This window comes from Falco peregrinus, chromosome W (assembly GCF_023634155.1).
Source record: "Falco peregrinus isolate bFalPer1 chromosome W, bFalPer1.pri, whole genome shotgun sequence".
NCBI classification, from domain to species: domain Eukaryota; kingdom Metazoa; phylum Chordata; class Aves; order Falconiformes; family Falconidae; genus Falco; species Falco peregrinus.
In genome coordinates, this window is record NC_073743.1 from 9,399,063 (window position 1) to 9,407,847 (window position 8,785).

At 41.9% G+C, this 8,785-nt stretch overlaps 1 long non-coding RNA gene across 1 annotated transcript; it reads left to right on the forward strand.

Annotated features, from left to right (window-relative positions):
- The first annotated feature begins 481 nt into the window (after window positions 1–481).
- LOC129783171 (uncharacterized) lies at window positions 482–6,931 on the forward strand. Its single transcript, XR_008745145.1, has 3 exons — window positions 482–572; window positions 633–1,087; window positions 6,732–6,931. It is a non-coding gene; the product is annotated as an uncharacterized LOC129783171 (long non-coding RNA).
- The last annotated feature ends 1,854 nt before the right edge of the window (window positions 6,932–8,785 follow it).

The following is an 8,785-nucleotide window of genomic DNA, read 5'->3' on the forward strand; positions in this document are numbered from 1 at the left end:
TTGTTGGGATGAGATTTATTAGAACATCTAGACGTTTAAAGAAGGGGAAATGAAATTAAAAGTTAAATATGATCAAGTAATTGAAATATTGAGCTTATCTTTAATTGAACAGAAAAGAGGAAAAGAGGACCTCCCTGAAGTAAAAGAAATTTTTAACCAGGTGTATCTGAAAATAAATTCCAGGAAAGGTGAAAAATGCTTTACCTGTTACAGTAAAAATGATAAGGGGGAGGCTTGCCCAGTTCAGATAAAACAATATCCCTTGGTCAGCAAGGCTGTGGGGATATTGGCAGAAAAAGTGAAATAAAGTATACTCTGTAGTAGATCTACTAATGTAAATCTCTGTGTTTTGCCATGACAGTGACTTGTTATGGGATGTGCAGATGAAACTGCATTGACAACGAAGTACAAGGAATAAGGTTGGTCAGGTGCCTCCTACCATAGTCAAGGGCAAGACTGGGTTGGCCTCTGTGTTTGCCACTGTAAGAAACTATGGACTAGGGTATTGTTTATTAAGATTTATGTTAAGCCCAATGTAAAGATTAGGCAACAAAAGATAAGATAACCGCCAGGTGTCCAGGATGCCGCTTGTGAAAGATAAGATAACCGCCAGGTGTCCAGGATGCCACCAGATGTCCAGGAACCGACAGAAACAGGACAGACAACCCCATATAAGGACATATGAGTGAAGGGTCAACACCTCCACTACTTCATGAACACGAAAGTAAAAAAAAGTATAAAAAGGGACTGTTTGAACTGCTCAGTACGGCAGTTGGCGAAGCGCAGACTCCCCTGCCGTCCAGCGCTGTCTTTGCTCATATTCTACTTGCTGTAATTAATAAAAATTTTAATTGGATTATGATCTATTGTGGTCTCAATTTATAACAATTCTGGTGCCGTGACTCGGATAAGGAACGGTGGGCTTTGGTCCTCCGGGGAGGCGCCCCGCGACATTTCGCGGCCCCGCGACCAACAGCTTACTCCAACCTTACCGACGAACCTAAATTCTAGAACAATGAGCAAAGGAGAAACCGGTAAAATCCCATAAAATTCTGTGCACGGGAGTCCGGACGAAGACGCAGGACGCGTAAGTATATTGCGAATTTGTTCGCGGGTTTGCCGTTCGGGTGGGATTGGGTTTCCTGGAATATAACGAGTGAGAGGTTTGATATACTGAACCAAGCGAGTGCGGGCTGTTAAGTACTGCGTTTCCCATCTCCCACGAGGGACTGGGCCAGGAACAAGGGGAGCGAGTGAGTGTATGTTTGTGGATATTCCAGAAGATGGGGGCGAAGGGCAGCAAGCCTTCGACTCCCATGGGAAGGGTACCCATTGTACCTAAGAATACCCCTCTGGCATATATCTTAGACAATTGGAGATATTTCCCTGGAACTCTAGGGAAAGATAAGCAGAAGATGATAGAATATTGTACTAAGATATGGGGAGGGAAGAAAATTTCGAAAAATGTCTTTTGGCCAGTCTATGGGTCAGAAGAAGATTGGGTAAGACAGCAATTAAACCTCTGGGTTAATAATAAAAAACCCCTTAACCCGGAGGAGACTCAATATGCGGAAGTGTGGCTAGAAAGACCGGGAGCTAGACTTTACCCACTGAATGAAATAAAAACTAAACAAAAGAAAAAGCAGGAAGAGTTGGACGAAACCCTTCTAACCCCCCCTCCTTACATTCCTCCTCCTGCTCCCGCAGAGGTCCCCAGAGCGCCCACTCCCCCACCAGAGTCGGAACAAGGGTCTCCCCCTCTTCCTAGACACGTAACTAGAAGTCAGAAAGGGGCAGCTCAGATGTGCCCCCTAAGGGAAATACCCATGGGGGGACCTCAACCTGTGATCGGATATATTTCCGTACCCCTAAACTCGGCTGACCTACGAGATTTTAAAAGAACCGAGATGGGAAACTTAATTGAGGACCCACTCGGAGTGGCAGAAAGATTAAATCAATTTTTGGGACCAAACCTTTGTACTTGGGATGAGATGCAATCTATCCTTGGTCAATTATTTACTACCGAGGAAAGAGATATGATTAGACGAGCAGGAATGAGACTGTGGGATGCTCAGCATGCCCAGGGACCCCAAGCAGATATTAAATGGCCACTCCAAAGACCTAATTGGGATAATCAGGATCCAGTGCATAGAACTCATATGCAGGACCTGAGAACTATAGTAATTCAGGGGATTAGGGAAGCAGTACCCCGTGGCCAGAATATCAATAAAGCACTTAATGAAATGCAAAAGAAAGATGAAAGCCCTACTGAGTGGCTGGAACGACTGAGGAAAGCCCTTCAGCTGTACTCTGGGGTAAATCCAGACGACCCTTTAGGGCAAGCGCTCCTCAAAACTCAGTTTGTGGCAAAATCATGGGAAGATATCAGAAAGAAGATTGAAAAGTTAGAAGACTGGCAGAATAGAGGGTTGGATGAATTATTGAGGGAAGCTCAGAAAGTCTACGTAAGGCGGGAAGAAGAGAGCAGCAAGCGACAAGTAAAAATGATGGTAGCAGCGGTCAGAGAGGATCGCAAAGGGCAAACTGGTGAACACAGATCTGCTGGAACAAAACAAGGGAACGTAGTAGTAAAGAAGGAACAGAGATGTTGTTTTTACTGTGGAAAGAAGGGACATATAAAAAAGAATTGCAGAGAAAGGATCAGGGATGAGGAAATATTGAAAACGGAATAGGAGAGTCAGGGGCTCTATATCTTAGGGGACCGGAGTCATCATGAGCCCTTGATAAAATTAAAAATAGGTCCCCATAAACAAGAGTTCACCTTTTTAGTAGACACTGGGGCTGAGAAATCAACTATTAAGCAAATACCTGAGGGATGTAAAGTTTCCCCTGAAAAAGTACAAGTAATTGGGGCAAAAGGAGAACCCTTTAAAGTAAGCAAAATCAAAAATGTGGTATTCGAAACTGAAAATAAATTTGGAATGGGTGAACTCTTGCTCGTCCCTGAAGCAGAATTTAATCTGTTAGGACGAGATTTAATTGTTGAATTGCAATTAGAAATTAAAGTGAAAAATCAAGAGCTAACGGTGTCTGCTTATCCTTTGACCGTGGATGATCAAAAACAAATTAACCCCGATGTCTGGTACTCTCCAGACACAATTAGTAGACTGGAAATCCCACCGATTAAAATTCAAATTTCCGAACCCCACATACCTGTGAGGGTAAGGCAATATCCTATATCCCTAGAAGGACGGAGAGGATTAAACCCAGAAATTGATCGATTGTTAGCACAAGGAATCTTAGAGCCTTGTATGTCACCCTTTAACACCCCCATTCTGCCTGTAAAGAAACCAAATGGGAAATATCGGCTCGTACATGATTTAAGGGAAATAAACAAAAGAACTATCACCCGGTTCCCTGTAGTAGCAAATCCATACACACTGCTAAGCAAGCTAGGACCCCATAACTCCTGGTATAGTGTGGCTGATTTAAAAGATGCCTTTTGGGCCTGTCCACTGGCAGAAGAATGCCGTGATTATTTTGCCTTTGAATGGGAAGACATAGAGACAGGCCGTAGGCAGCAATTGAGATGGACCGTGCTCCCCCAAGGGTTCACTGAGTCCCCTAATCTGTTTGGACAGGCCCTGGAAGAGCTCTTAAAAGAATACCAGGTACAAACGGGAAACGTGCTGTTACAGTATGTAGATGATCTGCTCATAGCAGGGAATAATAAGGAGGATGTAAGGAAAGAAAGCATTCGACTCCTAAACTTTCTTGCACAAAAGGGACTACGGGTATCACAAGAAAAGTTACAATTTGTGGAGGAAAAAGTGAAATACTTGGGGCATTATTTGTTTAACGGCGAGAAGATATTAGATCCAGAGCGCATTAAAGGAATTCTGGAATTACCTATGCCTGTCACTAAGAGGCAAATTCGGCAGGCATTAGGGCTATTTGGGTATTGTAGGCAATGGATAGAGAACTACAGCTTTGAAGTTAAATTCTTATATGAACAACTGTCTAAAGACAAAATGCCCAAGTGGACCCCTCAGGATCAAGAGCAGTTTGCCAGTCTCAAAAGGGAGCTAAGCCAAGCACCGGTTTTAAGCCTCCCAGATTTTAAGCGGCCATTCCATTTATTTGTTAACATACATGAAGGAACGGCATTCGGAGTATTAACTCAGGAATGGGCCGGACAAAAGAAACCGGTGGCATACCTATCAAAGCTGTTGGACCCTGTGAGCAGGGGTTGGCCGAGTTGTTTACAAATCATTGTTGCTGCTGCCTTATTACTTGAGGAAACGAATCGCATTACCTTTAATGGAGAAGTTGTCTTATATGCGCCTCATAATATCAGGGGAGTGTTACAACAAAAAGCAGAAAAATGGCTTACAGATAGCCGATTATTAAAGTATGAGGGAATACTTATAGAATCCCCTAAACTATCTTTGAAAACTATTGGAGCAGTTAACCCTGCTGAATTTTTGTACCCAGGAGAAGGTAATGAACTATTGCACAATTGTTTTCAAACAATTGAACAGCAGACACGCATTAGGCCAGACTTAGAAGAAGAAGAACTACAATGTGGAGAAGTATTATTTATAGATGGGTCATCACGAATAGTGGAAGGTAAACGATTGTCCGGATATGCCATCGTTAAGTTGGAAAAAGGAGAATTTAAGACAATAGAATCAGGCCCCCTGAGTGCCAGCTGGTCGGCTCAAGCCTGTGAACTGTATGCATTGTGGAAAGCATTAGTGTCACTGAAGGGAAAGGATGGAACTATATATACAGACTCACGCTATGCGTTCGGAGTAGTACACACTTTTGGGAAAATATGGGAAGAAAGAGGATTCGTTAACTCACAGGGAAAAGAACTGATACACCCGGAATTAATTCGGTGAGTTCTGGAGGCATTAAAAATGCCGAATAAAATAGCAGTTGTACATATAAAGGGACACCAGCGAGGTACAAGTTACCAAGTTAGGGGAAATAATGCAGCTGATACAGAAGCAAAACGAGTGGCAGGCAATTATAGTATGATTTTAACTATACAACAAATACCTGTTAGTAAAAATTTGAGTTTTGAGTCTGCAGAAAAGGAAAAACTAGAACAAATGGGAGCTAAGGAACAGGATGGTAAGTACATATTGCCAGATGGGAGAGAAGTTTTGCCGAAGGGCATAGCACTTGAAATATTTTCAAAAATACATAGTAAAACACACTGGGGAACCCAGGCGTTAGTTGATCATTTCAATCAACAGTTTGCCTGTATAGGCGTATATAACATAGCAAAGACAGTCACGGCAGCCTGCGAGACCTGTAAAAAGGTTAATCGAAACAACATGAGACAAAAGCCTCTTGGAGGACGTTCCCCAGCATACAGACCTTTCTCACACATACAAGTGGATTTTACTGAACTACCCAGGGTAGGGCGTTACAAATATTTATTAGTAATGGTGGATCATTTAACACATTATGTTGAGGCTTTTCCTACCTCCAAGGCAACTGCTAACCAAGTTACTAAAGTGTTACTTGAACACATTATACCTCGATATGGAGTACCTGAAGTAATCGACTCGGACAGAGGAACACACTTTGTGTCAAAAATTGTTAGAGATCTAACAGAAAGCTTGGGTATTAAGTGGGAATACCATACGCCATGGCATCCACAAAGTTCGGGAAAAGTTGAAAGGATGAATGGAGAAATCAAAACTATTTTGACTAAATTAATGATAGAAACCAAATTATCATGGATTAAGTGCCTACCCATGGCACTATTAATTCTCAGAACCAGACCCCAAGCAGATGTAGGAATATCAGCGTTTGAAATGGTGTATGGAATGTCCTATAGAATTGAAAGTCCACAAACAAATGTTTTAATTTGAGACCGTGTGATTAATGAATATGTTTCACAATTAGCAAAATATCGTAACAAGCTTTGGGAACATGGACTGATTGTACAACGACCACTGTTGGACTTAAAAATTCATAATCTTAAACCTGGGGACTGGGTATTGGTTAAAACGTGGAAAGAAGAAACCCTAAAACCCAATTGGGAGGGACCTTATCTTGTTTTGCTTACAACAGAAACCGCTGTCCGGACTGCTGAGCGTGGATGGACTCATGCCAGTCGCATTAAAGGCCCAGTGACGAGACCCCACTGGAAAGTAATCAGTACACCAGGTGACACCAAGATAACATTGAGAAGATAAAGTTATGATAGAGATTTTATTTGATTATTTTGACGCATTACCTTTTGGTATAAAGTGTGTATTATTGTTTACATTTGCTATAGTTATCTCGCTTTTTATCTATTATATATGGAAGTGTAAGAAGTGTAATTGCTAAGCTCATGCAGCCACACAATATTGAATATAGAAAATATGCTGATGTTAATGATATATGCATTTTGGATATACGAATTAGGTGTAATAATTTGAACTGCAATTATTATCCATTTGCTTGTTTTAAATGTAAGGTATGCCAGGATAAATGGTGGACACACTGTGAATTCGGATACCCTCCGACAGGAGTTTGCACACAGTGTTGGAAAATCCAAAGAACTCTTACTGGGTGGAAATTAAAACAATTAGAGTCTAAACAAGAAATTATTTGAGAAGCCCATGAGTGGTGGGAAATTTTTGCCAAAGGAATAAACCCTCAATATTATTGTTACCACTCCACCGAACCAGTCCCCTTTGTAGCTGAAATCTTGGCTATAAAGTGCAAAAGGGAAGTATTAACCGTGTCTTGCTTTGCCCCATTAGTTAAAGCTGCAAAGTGGGAAGCCTATGTAAACAGGCAGAAAGCCCAAAGCAGCTGTTCTCCTGAAGAATTCCCTTGCTGCCGAGAAGATGGTACACCTCGTGGCTCGAAGCAACCGAGTCGACGGGCAAGGCAGAGGAGGAACATACTGCGGAGAAAAGAACCAGAACAATGGGATGCAAAAGCAGCAATGGCCGAACTTCCCCAGGACTGGTAATATATTTGGATTGACAAAATTGACAGACACCCTTTTTCCTGGTATACCGTTAGTTTTGTTATTGATAATAACCCAAGCAAATGGAAACCCTCATGAACCTTTTAAATGGACCTTAATCAGGTGGGAAGGACAAGTAACCATTCAGACTCAAGTTACTCCAGGAGCCCCTAGTTTTCTCTGTGCGCTGTGTGATCTCATACCGGTAAAACCCTGCCTGAACAAACATGGATTTTATTTTTGCCCTAGTTCGAACCATGAGAAAGGATACTGTAATTACCCAGGACTTTATTATTGTGCCTACTGGGGTTGTGAAACAGTAGCCTCAGACTGGGAGGTTGACCAAGACAAGTATTTATGTGTAGGGTGGGGTCCTTTCGGATGTGACCCACCGAAACATGGAAGAAATGGAGGTTTTTTGAATGAGGGTACATGTGACAAAATCTACATTAATGTGACACGCCCAGAAGATGCAGGTTGGTTGATAGGAAAAACATGGGGGGCTAGACTTTGGGAATCAGGAACCGATAGGGGAGCACATTTCCTTATCAAAAAGGAACCGATACCTCACGATCCTTTACCAGTAGGACCAAATCTGGTCCTGAATCCACCCGCTTCATCTGAAGAAAAGGTTGCCCCCATAATTGTCGTAACCCTTTCTCCAGACTCCCTTTCGAAAAAAAACCTAATGACACTGTGACTGAATTCTCCTTATCCAGGGATCTAGAGTTGTCAGAATCCAAAGACCCCTTATGGAATCTCATGCAAGCCTCTTATCGTACCCTTAATGAAAGCAAACCAAATTTAACTAAGGAATGCTGGTTATGTTATAATGTTAGACCACCATATTTTGAGGCAATTGGAAAACCAGGTAGGATTCAATGGTCTAATGGTTCAAACCCACGAGAATGCCCATGGGATGACCAGAGGAACCATACGCAAGGAATTACTATTCAATTAGTAACAGGTCAAGGAAAATGTATAGGTACAGTGCCCGAAAAGTATCAGCCTTTGTGCAACCGAACAGTCACTAACACCAATATAGAGAAACACAAGAATCAAAATGACAAATGGGCTATCCCGACACCAGGAGCTAAATGGGTTTGTTCAGACATCGGAGTAACGCCTTGCCTATCCCTAAACGTGTTTAATCAATCTCAGTTTTGCGTACAGGTGATTATTGTTCCTCATCTGATCTATCACACCTCTGAGGAGGTGTTACGCCACTTTGAAGGAGACCTGAATAGACATAAACGAGAGCCAATTACAGTGGTAACCCTAGCTACACTGCTGATAGCGGGCGGAGTTGGAGCAGGTACAGGCATAGCCTCCCTAGTAAAAGGTCAGGAATTACAAAGTTTGCAGATGGCTGTAGATGAGGATTTAGCAAAAATAGAACAATCTATCCAAAATTTAGCCACTTCAGTAAAGTCTCTATCAGAAGTAGTGCTGCAAAATAGAAGAGGATTAGATCTATTGTTCTTAAAGGAAGGAGGGTTATGTGCAGCTCTCAATGAAGAATGTTGTTCTTTTGCTGACCATACAGGAGTAGTCCAGGACACCATGTCTGAACTCCGGAAAAGGTTAGATCAACGTAAGAAAGATCGTGAGGCGGGCAGGTCATGGTATGAAAACTGGTTTAATATCTCACCTTGGCTAACCACTTTGTTGTCTGCTTTAGCAGGACCACTTATTATGTTGATTCTGGGACTTATATTTGGGCCTTGTATATTACGCTATATTTTACACTTTATTAGAAAACGGTTTGACATAGCTAAATTGCTTATTTTAACTACGAGGTCTAGGGCAAAATATAAGACTGTATCTATTAATGAGGATGAA